The 15014-nt window shown below is 38.1% G+C and overlaps 1 long non-coding RNA gene across 1 annotated transcript in view; it reads left to right on the top strand.

Annotated features, from left to right (window-relative positions):
* Positions 1-14766, top strand: part of LOC134809622 (uncharacterized) — a 44603-nt gene extending 29837 nt beyond the window's left edge. The window contains exons 2-3 of the long non-coding RNA XR_010155874.1: positions 8855-8906; positions 12792-14766. This is a non-coding gene — a long non-coding RNA (uncharacterized LOC134809622). The remainder of the gene's footprint in view (positions 1-8854; positions 8907-12791) is intronic.
* The last annotated feature ends 248 nt before the right edge of the window (positions 14767-15014 follow it).

Below are 15014 nucleotides of genomic sequence, written 5' to 3'. Positions count from 1 at the left end.
AACTCCCTCTTATAAAACTGTCAGATCTCGTGAGACTTATTCACTTTCACCAGAACAGCATGGGAAAGAGCTGCCCCCATGATTCAATTACCTCCTACCAGGTCCTTCCCACAACATGTGGGAATTCAAGAGGAGATTTGGGTGGGGACAAAGCCAAACCATATCAGCTGCTGACTTCATCCACTGAGTCTTTTCATTTTAGCTATTGCATTTTTAAGTTCTAAATTTTCATTTTACTTCATGTATTCTGTTTCTTCACTAAGACTCCTCAATATTTTCATTTGTTTCAAGTGTGTTTGTTATTACTCATTGAAACATTTTTATGACTGATGCTTTAAAACATTTGTCAGATAATTCTGCCATCTCTGTCATCTCACAGTTGGCATCTCTTGATTATGTTTTTCATTCAGTTTGATATCTTCCTGTTTCTTGATATGACAGGTGACTTTTGATAAAAATCTGGATATTCATGGTATTGTAAGAATGTGTGGATCTTATTTAAACCTTCTGTATTTGCTGGCTTTCTGAAACACTGCTTTAGCAGAGAAAGGGCAGCTGAGCCTTGTTACTGCCAGGTGGGGGTGGAAGTCCAGGTTTCCCACTTGACACCTGTTGACGCTTAAGGAGAGGGCTCCTTATTACTGCTGGTCAGGGTGAAAATTCTGGCTCCCATTAGATCTCTTCTGATACCTGCCTATCTGGAAGGTGTAGGAGTGCCCCGTTACTCCTCACGTAGTCTTCACTGACACTATGGGAGGAAGGTGGCCTCATTACCTCTGGACATTGGTGAAAATTCTGATTCAGTGGTTTGCCTCCTCTCACATTCACCAGTGGGGATGGTAGGGAGCTCATTACTGGCCAGTGGGGATAAGAGTTCAGGCTCCCCACTTGGCCTTCTCTGATGCAACACTGGTACGGGTGTTGGGATACATTATTATAGCCTGGTGATGGTGGAAATCTAGGTTCCCCATTCAGCCTTTGTTGGCATGGACAGGATTGGGGTACAGTTTTTTTCTGTTGTGTTTGGCTGCAGTAAAACAATTTTTATCTAAACACTTTCTGTCTTGCTTGCCTGCTCCTTTCCTGGTCCTTTGGCTAGACAGCATGCATTTTGGGGCTTTAAGAAAAAAAATCTACACTTGGTGTTTACTGTATGGCTGTCTTCTTTAGCTCTGAGTCTGGGATATATAAAAACAGAAAGACCAGGGTACTCAACATGTCATTCCTCAAGTCTTGAGTTTCCTAGCCAGACCTCAGGGTCTGCCTTCTTTTCTCCTCCTTTTTGAGTATTCTTACGTTTGTTTTACATATAATATCCAGGGCTTTTAGTTATATTAGCAGTAGGAATAGGAAAAAGCACATTGCCTTCCTCCCAGAAACTGAGGTCCAGAGCTTTTAAAACACATATGTACACAAAACAAATGTAAACTATGAGCTATAGTGGCTGTTTTTACTTAAAATTTTATTATGGGGATTTTCTTTAGGCTATATGTTCCTGAAAAAATGCTCCTTTAAATTATTGTACAATATAACATTGGTTCAGTGGGCTCTAACTTATTCAACTGATCCCTTATTTTTTTTTGACATTTAGACCATTTTTAATTCCTCACTAGTATAGGTAACACTAAGTGAACATTAACTCATAATATTCATCCAATTCTCTAATTGTTTTCTTAGGATATGTTTCTAGAAGGGGAGTTACTAGATTAGAGAGTATACAAACATTTAAAGCCCCTTGATAAATATTTGTTTCCAGAAAGATGGTACTAATTTTGATGCCTAAAAGTAGTGTATGAGAATGCCAGACTTACCATACTCTAAAGTTGAATACTGTCACTTAAAAACTATTGCTGATTTAAAAGGCAGAAAGAATGTTTTTAAATGCTAAATAGGATGTCTTTAGTAGTGAGGCTGAATTTCACTACAATGCTAATTTAATAAACTCACCAACAACATGGGAGTTTAAAAAGTAGTTTACCATATTCATGAAATTTAAAGCTTGATAATATATAAAAATCTACCTATGTGGTAAAATTACACAGAACTATACACATACACAGAAACACATACAAATGAGTGAATGAAAATAAAACAGGTGAAATCTGAATAAGGTCTGTAAGTTGTACCAATGTCAATTTCTCGATTTTGAAATTATACTATTGTTTTATAAATTGTTACCTTTGGAGAAAACTGACTGATGGGTATATGGGACCTCTTTAAACTATTTTTGTGACTTCATGTGAACCTGTAATTATTTAAAAACTAAAGTTAAAGACAAACAAATGTTGATAATATTATCTTCTATTTTATTTTAATAAACCTTTTTTTGGAGTGTCTGAACATCTGGCTCTTGAACTAGTTTCCTTCTAAGTTTCTCTGCTTGGATCAGGGACAAGTGAAGACTCTATTCTAGTTGTCACAGCTGAATCTGATATGGACACTTGTCCTTGCCCATGGGGAGGCCTCACTCCTGTTGGGCATATCATATCACTGGCCACGACATTGCTGATAAGCAGAGCTGAGCAGTAGTTTCACCTCAGGCAATTTGATCTTGCTTCATGTCTTGTTCCTGACTCATACCTGCACTTGGAGTTTCTACTTCCCACTTCACTATTCTGCTAGGTGGACACTGTTTCTCCTGTCATTTGATCCTGCTTGAAAACTGAATCTGTTTTGTCTCTTACTTTTTTCAGAAGAGGATCTTGTAATTGTCTATATAACCTGTGACATTGGGGTTTATAAATAATATTGATAGGATGGTCTCTGATCAAAAATGAGAAAATGTATATAAAATAATTAAATTTTAAAAGAGTAAATCATTTTTAAAAGACTATAATAATAGCAAGGAAAAGTTTCACCTAAAAATAAAATAATGCCTAAGAATATTCTTAGGCTGTTAGGATTTTGCCTGTCAGGCAGAACCAGGGTCAGGACCTGAAAGGTTGCCTTTGAATTATATTTGCTCCTATCCTAATAAAAATCCAAATATAACTTTGACAATGCTGATTTGTGTAATATATAAAACATGCTCACTTAGACATCAAAGTTTATGTACCTTTTAGTTATGTTCCCAAAGGACAAAATTGACAAAATATTTTATCTAATTGATTATTTCAAATAGCATTAAAATTTAGATTCAGCGTATTAACTATCTTACCAGGTACATTTTACTTGGAAAAATATCAGGAATATGTGCAGGATTTCAGTGTTGAGATTACATAAGAAAGTGTAGTCCTGTGAAACAAATGAAAAATATTGGGTTTAAGCTCACGTAGGGACCAAGGGAAGGCTTCCCTTTTGTGTTCTGCACGTTCACTGAAAATCACTGACAAAGGCATATTAACAAAAGAAAAGACATACAAATTTATTTGATCACAGTTTTATGTGACACAGGAACCTTTAGAATAAAGACCCAAAGCAGGGAAAACTGTCCAGTTTTATGCTTAGGTTTAACAAAGTATGGACAACCATGTGCAAATATGATTGGACAAAAAGGGTATCATTTAATGATAATAGAGTGAGTAGGGAAACCCAATAAAGCCTATCTGTCTAGATTATTTTTCTTCTTTTTTTTTTTTTCTTAATGAGACGGAGTTTTGCTCTTGTCACCCAGGCTGGAGTGCAATGGCGCGACCTCAGCTCACTGCAACCTCCACCTCCCGGGTTCAAGTGATTCTTCTGCCTCAGCCTCCCGAGTAGCTGGGATTACCGGTGCCGGCCACCACGCCCGGATAATTTTTGTATTTTTAGTAGAGACAGGGTTTCACCATGTTGGCTAGGCTGGCCTCGAACTCCTGACCTCAGGTGATCTGCCTGCCTTGGCCTTCCAAAGTGTTGGGATTACAGGCGTGAGCTACTGTGCCCGGCCTGTCTAGATTCTTCTTGGCCTCTCAGTGCATGCATTCCTTCCTTCTGGGTGTGGGGCAAGACACTCTCTGGAATTGGGGGTGGGGTCTTATAACCTATGATTGAACAACTAGGCTAGATAATTTCTTTATGGCAGATTTTTACATAGAAAGGTGGGAGGAAAGTTAGAGCAACATGTTCAGGTTTTATGGCTGGCTATGGGGAAAAAGGGTTCTGGTTTCTATAGCCCACTTTGGAGAAGAAGATTCCAGTTTCTATGACTAGCCTTAGGGGAGAATAAAAAAGCAAAGACAGGAGGGTAGGAAGTTAGAGGAAAAACTTTGGGTTCTGAGGCCTTTATTTTGGGATATCATTTTCTGAGCCCCAGCACTTAGTATTCAAAAAATGTAAGACTGCCTTGGTAGTGACCTTCTGGACACTGGGAACTTTCAATGAAAGATTATAGGGATTATTACTGGAATCCACCTGGAATAAGAATCTACATCCTTAAAATATTTTCTGGGAATCTGTGATCCTATGTCACTTAGTTCAGCCTTTGGAAGAATATGTCTCACGAATTTACAGAATTTACACCTTTCTCTTGTTAAGCCTTGGTAGCCAGACTTTCTGTTTGGAAGTGCCTTTTCAGATAAGACCTAAATCTCCCTTGATATATGGAGCCTCCTTCTAGAGCCAATCTGTCTTTCCAAAGCTGAATATGAAAAGTTTCCAGGCACCGCCACGTTATTGATGACTTCCATTACCCTTTGACGACTTAAATGACAGCCCTGCTGGGCAGAAAAACAAACTGACGATGGAGCTTCTCTTTCTTCTCCATTTTGCAATCATACACACTCTTCAGTCTTCTACTTTACTTTTGAAAAATGTCTGTAGTCACTTCTGTCTACTCTTTCACTTCTGAAATGATTTTGAAATTGTTTTTTTGAGTAAACATCTGAACTCAGGGGCCCGGGATTACTGTTGGTTGGCCCAATTGACAACCATTAATTTAGTGAACCTCTTATTCATTTCATCTATGTCCATGAAAATTACCAGCAAGTTCAGGGTCAGGAGGGTGTGTAAGCATTCATACACAGTGTGTATGTGTGTCTGTGTTGTGTTTGGTGTGTGATAGAGAACTGATTGATAACAATCGGCCCTATGATCCTCCCCTTTCTGGGTGTCCTAGAAGATGGGCTAAGGGTATGACGAGAGAGGGGTGTTGAGCTTTCCAAGTTAATGCTGTAAGTATTTATTAGAGGGGTAGATTATGGAAGAGGATAGAGTCCATATTTAGCTAGCGTCTTCAAAGAGGAACTGATACCTTCAAGTGAAAGAAAATGTGCATGTTGCCTTATAGAGGCGTTCTTCCTGGCAGGTGACATGCTGTGGCTTTTTATAGAAATGCCTAAATGTCTCAATTATTCTTGCTTTATTTAAATTTTTTCTTTCTTAAAAATAGGATAAATAATAACAATGACTGCTTATTACAGAAGAAGGTGATTAACTGATGAATTTAAACTTACTTGAAGTTTCTGAAGAAGACTGCTTTGGAAGAAAAAGGCCTATTAGTGTTAAAACTATTAATTATCTTCTAAATAATAATTGTTTATAGATGATTATCAGTGAATTCTGGGACTTGAGCCTCTCTTCCCCCATTTAAAAAATTAAATACATACGTGCAGATTAAATATCTATGTCTTTCATATGCAGCTATCAATTTTGGAGTCCTTGTTGGGACTGGAGGTCAATAGAAGTCACCTTCTTATGGTTTTACATTACCTCTGACATTGCAGATAAATTCACAGTCAAGGAAGTGCTTTTGCAGAAGTTTTCTTAGGTCTTGCAGAAACCTAGTGAAGAACGGTGAGGATTAGCCATGGGGGTTTGGAGTTTGCCACTCAGTGACTCTGCCATTCAATGAGCTCAAGCCTCTGGTCCTGACTCATCTTGTCTGTGCTTCTCCCATCATCCCTCTGCCCCTGCTTGTGGAGAGGTTGGGGTCTGCTTTGCGCCATTGTCTCCTCACCCCCAAGTCTCTTATCCGTGGTGACTGGGTCTATGCCGGAGAGGAGGAGTCCTCTCATTTGAACTGTGGCATCTTAAGGCTCTATGTGACTATTTTGAAAATGTTCTTAATGATAGGTTTAGAGTTTTCTTTCTTTTCTCTTCCTATACCCTTTCCTCTTCATTTCCTATAGGGCAAAAAGAGTGAAGATAGTAAAGAGTGAATCCTATAGATTTGATTATTTTCCATTAATAATCCAACAGAGTGTGGCACATGGTAGATGTTCAATAGACAGCTGATAAATTAATGAATGAATAACCACACTCATATCCACACTGGAAGGTGGTGTATATGGTTGTAGAGTGTGAGCTCTGGAGTCAGACTACCTGGGTTTGAATTTCAGATTTAGTAGCTAGGAGACTTTAGGCAGGTTACTTAGTTTCTCTGCCTCAGTTTTCTTATCTGAGGGATAAAATTCTCTCTCTTGAAGTTCTTGTGAAGAGTAAATGAGTTAGTAAGTAATAAGGGCTAAGAATAGTGCCTAATACATATTAAGTACTCAATAAATGCTATTAAAGTATATTTCCATATGTAATCTCATTTTATCCTAACAACTATTTGGTGACATAAATGAGACAGGTATTTCTGGACCTAATAGCTGAGGAATCTCAGGTTCACAGGACTGCTAAGCAGTAGAGGGATGTCTAACATTCATTCTGATTCCAAGGTCTGATTTTTCTAGATTGAAGTTATTTGTTTAGTTTTGAAAGTGATTAAAAGACATTTAAAAAGAAAAGCAATTAGCTTTGATTTCAGTAAAGGTTATGGGTCTTATAAAAGGTCAAAATCACTTTCTGTAGTTGAATGAGATGAAAAGAGGTTGAATGAAGTAACAAAGATAAGAACTGGTGCTACAGAAATAATGAGTCGTTATCAAAACACCTCAGTGTCTCGGGGAAGAGCGAAAGAAGCACTTTGGAATAACCAAGAGAAAGAATTAATCAATCCGATTTAAAACTGAATAATACCTTCTTTATTTTTCAGTGTTAGCACTGAGCTTTTGCTGAAAATTCACTTTGCTCTAAAATGGCCTAATTTTTCCTTTTAATTTGCATTTCCTTCCTGCCCAGATGCGACTGGCAGCAGCCCAGTGGTAGTTCCACTAAAGCAACTGTGCTACAGCACCTCAATTTGGATCTCAGAGCTGTCCTTTTACATTTGCTTCTTTGCATAATTTGTCAAACTTTGTAAGTTGCACAGCAAAATTCTGCCAATAAAGAACAGGAAGTTTGGGTCATCCTTCTGGGTTTACTGTTTTATATTTGTTTTTTCAGCAACTGGAGTCAAGCTCTGGTGAAAGTATTAACACATTAGCAGTTTGGAATTGTGCTCAAGGCTTCTGGTCAATGAATATGAAAAAACTGAGCAACAAGGAGACTTGGGCACATTATTTATACATTTGGTGAGCTCATTCACTCGCCCAGGGAAATCAGGCAGCACAGCCGCCAGCCCAGGGTTAATTTTGTTTTCTTCTCAGCCAGGAACAGGGTGTGCTATTACACACAGAGAAATGAGGACTTTTTAATTGGCAAAGAGGAACTTCTGCTGCATAAAGAGATATTCCAATCACTGGAGGTCAACAGAAATTCTTTCAGATTTTAAAATCTTGTTGTGTTGAAAGTTTAATGCAAAATCCTTCAAATTGCTAGTATTCAAAAACCCTGCATTAACTGTTTAGAAACAGAAGAGGGCACCTCATCATTCCTTATGCCAAATTTATTTATTTATTTTTTTAAGAGTGAAAAGGAAACTGGCTTGTGAATGAAAATGAAAAACCACTTCCTTTTCCTAATGAATGAATGAAAAGATTCTGTTAACATTTTTAAAAGCTTAACTATGAGTAGAAAAGCTGTATTCACTTTCTAGTTTCAAGAGACCTCAGAGTTTAAGTTGGAGACTAGCTATAAAAAGTTTAATTCTATTATAAAGTGGCTGTCAAATACAATGCATGTAGATTTTAAACAAAGAGCTGCCTGGATATCCTTCTTTTCTATTGGCTAGGTAACCAGTTAATTAGGGTAACTCCTCCCTTCTTCTTCTCCTCATGTTTGAATCCCAGTTTTTCTCAGAATTAAATCTTTGTAAGCATCAGTGAATCTTTTAAATTTTATGCAAAATGTGTTTGTGTATTTTTCTAGAGGAGGTTTGGAGTTTTAATCAAATTATCTACCCTTTCCTGGGTTAAAACTCCAGGAAGTTTCCGTGTTTAATTCTACCTTATGCTAATTGAGATTTTACTCTATATTCTGTCATAATAAATACTATTAGAATAAAAACCTTAGGACTTTTCTAATAATTTAAACCATAACTGTTATGGAATGTAGCAACAAACCTTTTGATAGTCTTTGATATTCTTTGTATTAAGTTTTAGACAGAGTCAAAAGGAAACTTTTCAGTCTAACCTAATCACTTTAATTACTGGTCCTAGAGGGTAGCACTGATTTGTCCTGGGTTACACAAGCAGTGAGCACGAGAATTCAGAAGTAATAGACCGGTCTTTTACCTTTACATTCTTTTAGTCTACATTCTTTTCTCTGAGTCATGCTTGGTTGAAAATTTGCACTGATTCATACATTTATGGAATCCTTGTATTGCTCTGCTCACACATATGAGTTGCTTTTTTTTTTTTAAGAGTTGAGGGTCTCACTATGTTGCCCAGGCTGGAGTACACTGACTATTCACAGGTGAGTTCATCGCTCACTGCAGCCTTGAACTCTTGGTTTGAAGTGAGCCTCCCTCCTTAGCCTCCTGAATAGCTGAGACAATAAGCACATGCCACCATACCCGGCTTCTGTGTTGTTTTGTGTTTTATACTTTGGTAGATAGTTTTATTCTCTAAGTGAACAGTTTAAAAGCAGCAAAATGCATGTAGTTTCTTTTCCAAGTTGTCTTTGTATGTAAGTTCCCCTGATAAGCACTATGTCTTGTTCACGTCTCCAGGTCTCTTCTTCAGCCCTTGGACACAGTGTCATCCCTATTGGAGTCAATAAAGGTATGGCATGACATATGTATTCTGGGGATAGACTATTTTCACAAAGCACAGTTGTCAATTTCATTAACACTGTACCATACAGGAGTGTTTCTAGGGGGCAGTTGCTTTCTTATAATAATAATAGCAAACATGTATATAGTGTTTACTACTTACAAGACTGGGAAACACACAAACCAACGGACTGTTCTGTCCTACTATACTCTCAGCACAGAACATTTTTGTGGCCAGATGTGTATGGGTCTTTTCACATACTTCAAGCAGCTCTCCAGCAGATATCAACTGGGTCTTCCACAATGCAATTCGATTTTGACACTGTCTACCTGAATAGCCCTTACAAGTTGAAGGCTCAGTCCCATACGACTGCTCTCATTTCAGATGCCAATCTCAAGTCTGGGCCCCCCATATTTCTGGCTGACCAGCAATAAATTGGAGGTTCCCATGACCTCCTCTCAGGTTCAATAATTTGCTAGAATGGCTCACAGAACTCAGGGAAACACTTTGCTTACAATTACCCATTTATTATAAAGGGCACCACTCAAGGACAGCCAGATGGAAGAGATGCACAGGCTGAGTAGAGACGTGAGGGGCATCCCACCCTCCCAGCTCCTCTACACATTCAGCAACTGTGAAGCTTGTCAAATCTTGTTCGACAGCTTTGGAGAGCTTAATCTCTAGACCCCACTCCATTTCCTGGATGTTGGTCAACAAGGCTGAAAGTTGCAACCCTCTAATCCCTTAATCCCTTGGTCTTTCTGGGGACTGGCCCCATCCTGAGGTTATCTAGGGTTATCTAAATCACCTCATTAGCATGAACTCAAGTGTTATTATAAAGGGGATCATTATGAATAATGAAAGATGTTCCTATCACTCAGGACTTCCAAAAATTTCAGAAGCCCTGCAACAAAAACTAGGAACAAAGACCAAATATATTTCTTATTATATCACACAAGCACTATTCTGGGCACTTAATTTCACTCTCAAACGACCCTATAATGTGGATACTATTATTATCTGCCTTTTATAGATAGAACAATAGAATCTCAGAGACATTAAGTAATTTACCAAAGATCACAAAATCCATAGGTAGTGTAGGAGTGAAGGGAACGCCTCATCTCTGTCCACTGAGGATTTGCTGAAAATGAGCTGATAAAAGGCAGATTAATAGAAGAAAAAGGCATATAAAATGTATTCAACATGCATAAACACAGAAGCTACACACAAAATATGAGACTTAAGGAGGAGTCAGATGTTTGATTTTTAAATGCTGTCTTCATAGAGGAGAGATGTATGGACATAGAAGGCAGACATTATTTTGTAAATGATTCTCTTTGGAAGCTGGATGACAAGGTTACAGGACGGAGAGGGGCAGAACTTCACAAGAACAAAGGTTGTCTTATTATGAAGATAAAGTCCCCAGGTAGTCTCTCAGAGCTGTCCTCAAAATAATATATGAAAAGTCTGTCTGGTTGTAATCATGACCCCCAGTCTCTTCTCTAGTGGTTAATCTTTCCTGGTTATTTGATGAGATTCCTAGGTAAGAGGTCTTAAGACAATTGCATTGTCTTAAGAAAGAAAATATGTTAGTCAGATAAAGAAATTCCAAAGAGGGTCCCTCTTAGTTCTTTGGGAAAGAGGATCAGAGGCATAAGGAGGCAGGGGTCAGAGGGAGGGGGCTGGAGGTAGAAGGTTAGAGAGAACTTAAGGCTGCTTCTCCCGGCCAGCATGTCAAACCACCATATTTTGGGGCATCGCTTTTTGAACCCTAACAGTGGCAAAGTGAGGATTTGAACTTGAATAATCTGACTCTAGAAGAATCTGAGCACCTCCCCACTATAGTAGGTAATCAATTGACCTTTGGCCAGCTTCTTGATCATCTCTGGACTAGGCCAATCTGATAAGCAAGAACCTTGCAGTCTTGAATTATTTTTATATCAAGAGATTATTCGATTCTAATCTAAGGATGAAAACAGACACAACAAACTCAAATGCCTATGGGGGTACCGGCAAGTAGTGTTAATGAGTACAGAAGACTGGGTGAAGGATAATCAAAAGGATAATCTTAGTTTCTACTTTTCCTTTCAATTTTTAATTCAAAATGTATTTAACATAAAGACATTTTTACAGAAAAATATTTTCCTACCACAAAAAGAAAAATAATACAAATGAAATAATTGATGATAGCTGACATTCATCGTCAGCATTAGGAAGACAATAGAGGCAGGGGGGACTGTAAAATATTGGAAATTACTTGCACTGTCTGAAAAGAAAAGTCATTATGAACTATCACCAGATTCTTTCTCAAGAAAAGGCAGGTACTCATATTTTTGTGTAAAATATGTAGATTTTGTCAGCTCAGTGTTTTAAAAGGTACAATGAGAGCTAAATAAAGCCTATTTTTCAGCCAGAGGTTACTGGTTTGTAGCCTCTGGAAGAAAGGGTATCTATCTTGTAATTGTGTTCGTGGGCATGTGCAGGTGAAAGAATAGATGGGAAAATAGATAGAGTTATTTTGTACCACAATAGCCTGAAGTCAATAGTGAAAGATTACATTTATCATCCTTTAACTGGATTGTATTATAAGTAGCAGTGGTTTTCAAGTCAGAGAAGTAAAAGGTCTGGAAACTGATAATAATGGGCTTATAGATTTATAAAGTAAAAAAAGAACTTCCTAAATATTTAAAATGAATTGATATAATCTATGGACAATCATAATAGGTGAGCCTTTTTCTCTGTGTGTACAGGGTAATCTTCAATTGTAGCAATTTGCATCTTGATTGATGGGTTATTTTATCTAGAATTTTGAACTCTTCCTTTATTCTGTAAAAATACAGGTTTAGGCAATTCTACTTTTCTCTTTTACTATGAGACTTTGAGAAAATGTAGACAACAAATATGCTTAAAGGGAAGAAGAAACTAATTTGTTGTAAATTCCTGCTCCATGTAGTCCCATCCTACCTGTGTAGAATGAACATTTCTGGAGACTTCCCTGCCTCTCTCCTTTCACTGATGACAGTCCAGCTGCAAGTTGCAATGGGGCAATGGCTCTTTTTTAGTTAGTGTCTAGAAATTGGGACTTTCAGAATGGTAGAGTGAAGAATATAGCAAATCCTCTTCCTCTCCAAATAAATAATAACACTAAACAAGACTCTAAAAATCAACCACTTGAGAAATCTCAGAATTGACCAAGGACATTCAGAAAATTGATTAGTGTTTAGTTAAGAAGATCTACTAAACTCTGGGTACAAACAATGAGAGTCTGTGCTGTATTAACCTGGGCTGCTTCCCTTCTACCTCCCACAGTCCCATCATGTGATAGCTTGGACAGAATAGGGCAATTCCTACTCAGCTAAGATGAATTTAGCTGCTGGCGGGGGCTGACTTGGTTTGGAGAGGGGAGCAGAAAACCCCACACCCTCGGGTGTTTGTTATCACATATGGTTGGCAAACAAATGTTGCAGCTAGCCCAACATTATGATCCTGGTTTTGGTAAGAAGAAGAATACCAGCAAGAAGTCAGCAAACCAGTGAGAAATTTAACAGAGAGATAGCCATAGTGGGACTTGGTAAACTCTTACTTATCCATGATGATTTGGAAGGCTGCCCAAGGCTGTGCACATTCTCAGGAGTTATCCACAAATCCTTGGCTGAACATGAGGGCTTCAGCCAGAAAGGTCCAGGGGGAAGTAAAAGCTGGAATAGGCTTGTAAACAATGTGCTTGGTATACTGGGTTGAATATTGTCCCCTGCAAAGATAAGTTCAGGTCCTAACCCCTGGTACCAGTGAATGTTACCTTATTTGGAAATAGAGTCTTTGCAGTTGTAATTAAGATTTTTGAGATAAGTGCATTCTAAATCACCCTAAATCCAATGACTGTTGTCCTCATAGGAGAACGGAAAGAGAGATTCAAGACACACCAAGAGGATAAACATGGAGTTGAAGGCCATGTGAAGATGGAAGCAGAGACTGGAATGATGCATCACCATCAAGAATTGCTGGCACCCACAAGCAGCTAGGAGAGAGGCATGGGACAGATTCTCCCTCTAAACCTCCAGAAGAAACCAACTCTGCTGACACTGTGATTTCAGACTTCTGGTCCTCACAACTGTGAGAGAATTCACTTCTGTTGCTATAAGCCACCAAATTTGTGGTAACTTGTTCTGCAGCCTTAGGAAATTAACATACTTGGTGTGTTAATTAGGTTGATAATTAGGTCAACTTCCCATAAGTGAAAGCCTGTGGGAATGTTGGGCTAAGAGACCTATTTCTGATTTCTGGCTCCACAACTTATTAGTTTGTGGTCATAAACATTTAACCTCTGTGAACCTCAGTTTTCTTATCTGTAAAATGGGCTTCCTTGAAGGAGCCTTCTCCTGAATCCAGTCTGTAAAAAACTTTTGTTCTCTAGGCAAACTTTCCCTTTATCTCTGCACTTAGGCCCTGTGTTAATTATTTTTGCTTATCTTTGATTCTATCAGACTGAACAAATTCTCTGAGGGCTGAGATTATATGATGTTTACCTTAATGGTAATGATACCTATAACACAGCAGGTATCCTCAATCCATGCTTATATGGTTGTTTGGAGGAGTAAGTCTGGTACTTGGTAGCAACGGTTATCTACGTTAATTATTTATGACTGTTTTTAAGATTTGTAGTCTTCTTTTTCATTTTTAGTCACACATCTGTACATCCCTCAGGGAAAAGGCAGAATTTAGACTGTTTTTTTGGGAAACATGTATACTTAAGCTTGTGGAGAGGTTCAAGGAAAATGCTGTAGGTGAAGGATACAACAGGAAATGAGCGTGGTCTGCTCACAGGATGCTAGGAGCCTATCTGCATAGAGGGGAAGCTTCATTCCTGCATAAAAAGATGTATTCTTAGGTATTCTTAGCTGTATTGTAAGTTCCCTTTCCCTTAAAGCATGGTAAGCAAACTCTATAGTATAGGATCCACATTTTTGCACGTGTTTCCTTTTTGTTAAACTTATTTGTTTATATACATGACCTCAACATGTTTGTGGCCTAGGGTCACGTGTGGTGAAACTAAATGGGATCACAGATCTCAGAACTATGGCCAGACCAGCTGTCCGAATCTGGGATTATCTCCATCTATAAATAGTGACTGGGCACAAAATCAACTAGCAAAATTAAGGGTTATAGGGCTTGGGTATTTGGGGAAAAAAAGAAAGGAAAGCATGCCAAGAAATCCAAGTGTTAGAAATTAACCCTCCAGGAACAAAAGCAGTGGAAAGCTATAGGCAACCACAATTGACAGCAATAAAGCTCGTCAGGAATGGAAATGTATGAATTGGTAAAAAGGAAAATATAAGGTGTTTTGAGATGCTAAACTCCCTCTGTATCAGAACTGTGCTGCCTGTTTTTGAAAAAATAATTCAAAGGATTTCACTCTTTAAGGGTATTGCATATGAAAAATTGAAATCTTTATATTCATAAAACAACTGCATGAATAAAATCAGCATTTAAGAGGGAGTTCTTCACATCCCATGCTCATGGATGGGTAGAATCAATATTGTGAAAATGACCATACTGCCAAAAGCAATGTGCAAATTCAATGCAACCCCCATCAGAATACCATCATCATTCTTCACAGAATTAGAAAAAAAATTCTAAAATTTGTATGGAAAGAAAAAAGAGCCTGCATAGTCAAAGCAAGACTAAACAAAAAGAACAAATCTGGAGGCATCACACTACCTGATTTCAACCTATACTATAAGGCCATAGTCACCAAAACAGCATGGCACTGGTATAAAAATAGGCACATAGACCAATGGAACAGAGTAGAGAACCCAGAAATACACCCAAATACTTACAGCCAACTAATCTTCAACAAAGCAAACAAAAACATAAAGCGGGGAAAGGATACCCTTTTCAACAAAGCAAACAAAAACATAAAGTGGGGAAAGGACACCCTTTTCAACAAATGGTGCTGGGATAATTGGCTAGCCACGTGTAGGAGAATGAAACTGGATCCTCATCTCTCACCTTAGACAAAAATCAACTCAAGATGGATAAAAGACTTAAATCTAAGACCTGAAAATATAAAAATTCTAGAAGATAACATTGGAAAAACTCTTCTAGACGTTGGCTTAG

Source organism: Pan troglodytes, chromosome 2, assembly GCF_028858775.2.
Source record: "Pan troglodytes isolate AG18354 chromosome 2, NHGRI_mPanTro3-v2.0_pri, whole genome shotgun sequence".
Lineage (NCBI taxonomy): Eukaryota > Metazoa > Chordata > Mammalia > Primates > Hominidae > Pan > Pan troglodytes.
This window is presented reverse-complemented; position numbering and strand designations above follow the sequence as displayed.